Source organism: Dromiciops gliroides, chromosome 2 (genome assembly GCF_019393635.1).
Source record: "Dromiciops gliroides isolate mDroGli1 chromosome 2, mDroGli1.pri, whole genome shotgun sequence".
NCBI classification, from domain to species: Eukaryota; Metazoa; Chordata; class Mammalia; order Microbiotheria; family Microbiotheriidae; genus Dromiciops; species Dromiciops gliroides.
This window is the reverse complement of record NC_057862.1, coordinates 202,523,910-202,527,308: the sequence shown is the minus strand read 5'-3', so window position 1 is coordinate 202,527,308 and position 3,399 is coordinate 202,523,910. Positions and strand designations below refer to the sequence as shown.

General features: G+C 41.3%; 1 pseudogene; it reads left to right on the top strand.

Moving 5' to 3' along the window:
- Positions 1 to 959: 959 nt before the first annotated feature.
- Positions 960 to 3,145, top strand: LOC122742555 (annotated as a pseudogene).
- The last annotated feature ends 254 nt before the right edge of the window (positions 3,146 to 3,399 follow it).

Here is a 3,399-nt window from a genome sequence, read left to right as displayed (position 1 = left end):
TACATGTAAAGATAGTTTTCAACATTTTTTTTTTGCAGGGCAATGAGGGTTAAGTGACTTGCCCAGGGTCACATAGCTAGTAAGTGTCATCACCATTTGTTTTTAGAAGATTTCTAGTTCCAAATTTTTCTCCCTCCCTCCCTTCCCTCCACCATCCCCAAGACAGAAAGCAATCTGATAAAGGTTATGTATGTACAATCACATTAAACATATTTCTGCATTAGTCACGTTGTGAAAGAAGAATCAGAACAAAAGGGAAAAACCTCAAAAAAACCCAAAAAACTAGAAACAGTAAGGTTCAATCTGCATCCTGATTCCACAGTTCTTTTTTTCTGGATTTGGAGAGTGTTTTCCATCATGAGTCTTCTGGAATTGTCTTGTATCATTGTATTGCTGAGAAGAGCTAGGTCTATCACAGTTGATCATCACACAACATTGTTGATACTGTGTATAATGTTATCCTAGTTCTGCTCATTTCACTCAGCATCAATTCATGTAAGTCTTTTGAGATTTTTCTGAAATCCATTTGCTTATCATCTCTTACAGCACAATAATATTCCATTATATTCATATACCACAACTTGCTTAGCCATTCTCCAATTGATGGGCATCCTCTCGATTTCCAATTCTTTGTGACCACAAAAAAGATCAACTATAAATATTTTTGTACATGTGGGTTCTTCTCCCTTTTTTATGATTTCTTTGGGATATAGACTTAATATTGATATTGCTGGGTCAAAGGGTTTGCACAGTTTTATAGCCCTTTGGGCATAATTCCAAATTGCTCTCCAGAATGGTTGGATCAGAATAACTAGAATTCTTAACGAAGATACTAAGTCTTTTATTTCAGTCTCCACCAGCAAAGGATTGCTCACAGATGAACTCCTCCTACCATCAATGTTACCTGAGCATCTACATATGGATCTCCACCCTCCACTTCCTGGTTAAAAGCTGACACCATGGTAAAGCTCAGTAAGACTGCTAAAATCAAGGAGAGCCAAAGAAAATGGCTCCTCCCCCAAAGGAGATAGAAGACAGGGAGGATGGGAACATGTCAGAAGATAAAAAAGAAAGCAATATAGAATAGGTTGTGGTCCCTCAGAAGAAGGGCATGAAGGCTGTGGCTACACCAACAAAGAAGCTACTACCAAGCCAAAAAAGCCATTGTTGTCACTACCCCTGCCATGAAAGCAGTCATGACTCCTGGTTAAAAACAAAAACAAAAACAAAAACCAAACAAACACTATGGCCCCTGCCAAGAAAAGGGCTACCCCAATCAAAGATATCATCACACCAGACAAGAAGGGAGCCAATCCAGATAAAGCAGCAGCCCACTCCCACCAAAGGGGCAAAAAAAAAAAAAAAAAAAGGGAAGAGTACCAAGAAAGAGGACTGTGAATCTGAATAAGAGGATAGTGAAGATGAGGAGGATGAAGAATTAGAGCCACCCAAAGCCATATATATGGGAGCAGCCCCAGTCAAATAAAACTCTTGAGGATAAGGAGGAAGATAATAGTGATGACGATGAAGTCAAAGACAAGGATGTCTCTGAGGAAGAAGTTATGTATACCACAACTGCCAAAGGAAAGGATGCTTCTGTGAAAGCTGTGTATGGGATAGCTGAAAAGGCCAAGGAATCTGAGAAGAAGGAAGATGAACATGAGGGGAAGGAAGATGGTAATGATGTTTCAGAGGAAGTGCCTTTAAAGAAGCACCAGGAAAAGAAAATGGGTAAACAGAAAGCCCCCAAAGGCAAGAAGCAGAAATTGGAAGCTGAAGCATCTACATATTTCAGTCTCTTCACTGATAAACTGAACTTCAGTAAAACTACTTCTGAGCTGAAAACTGGCATCGTGGACTTCTATGCAAAAAAGGACCTTGCCCTGGACATTCACATTGACACTACCAGGAAATCTGGCTAGAGGGAATTTGATTCCACTGAAGACATTAAAAAAAAAAAGCTTTGGAGGGGGCAGCTGGGTGGTGCCATGGATAAAGCACTGGCCCTAAATTCAGGAGGATCTGAGTTCAAATCCAGTCTCAGACACTTGACACTTACTAGCTGTGTGATCCTGGGCAAGTCACTTAACCTTCATTGCCCCACAAAGAAAAAAAAAAGACTTTGGAACTCAATGGCTCCAAAGTGCTTGGCTCTCAAATGAAGCTGGAAAAAGCAAAGAAAAAAAAAAGGAGGACTCAGATGCAAGAACATGCTTCATTAAGAATGTGCTGTATAAAAGTAACTCAGGAGCAGTTCAATGAGGTGTTTGAAGATATGATTGAAGTCAGAATGGTCTGGCCCAAGGATGGGACACCCAAAGAAATTGCCTACATTGAATTTAAAAAAGAAGCAGATGTAGACAAGGCCTTGGAAGAGAAACAGGGGACTGAGATTCATGGTTGGGCACTCATTCTGGACTACATGGGGTAGGAAAGTCAAGGCCAAGGTAATTTGAGATATGGGAAAAATGATTCCTGGAGCAGAAACAACAGGAAGCAGACAGACTGAAAGACACTGGTGCTGAATAATCTCACCTACCAAGCCACTGAAGAAAAATTGCAGGAAGTGTTTGAGAAGGTGATATCCAATGGCTTGCCCCAGAACAATCACCAAACTACAGGATATATGTTGACTTTGGATATGTGAAAGATGCAAAAGAAGCTTTGAATTCATATGACAACATAGAAATTGAAGGCAGAGCCATGCGGCAGGAGCTGAAGGGAAAGAAGACAGCTAATGCAGTACCAAGGAACCAGTACTACAAAACTTTGTGAAAGGTCATTCTGAAAACATGACAGAAAAAACATTGAAAGATGCGTTTCATGGATCTCTTGGTGTCAGGATAGTCACAGATAGGGAGACAAGGTCTCTAAAAGGTTTAGTTTTGTGGACTTCAACTTGGTAAAAGATGCTAAAGCTACAAAAATGGCCGTGGAAGATGGGGAGGTTGACAAAAACAAAGTAACTCTGAAATGGGCCCAGTCCACTGGCTTTGGTGGTTGAGGGGATTGTCATAGAAGCAGTGGTCTTGGAGGTGGTAGAGGTGGCTGAGGCTAAGGCTGAGAAAACTTTGGAGGTCAGGGTGGGTTTAGAGGAGGCTGAGGAGGAAGAGGAGGAGACAGCAAGCCACAAGGAAAGAAAACGAAATTTCTTTTTCTTTTTTTTATTTGGTGAGGCAGTTGGGGTTAAGTGACTTGCCCAGAGTCACACAGCTAGTAAGTGTCAAGTGTCTGAGGCTGGATTTGAACTCAGGTCCTCCTGAATTCAAGGCCGGTGTTTTATCCACTACTGCCTATCCACCTAGCTGCCCCAGAAAATGAAATTTGAATAGCATCTCCCCATTCTCTTTTCCTCTACTATTTGAATAGACTGGGTGGTGGTGGTGGGGTGTTATTCTG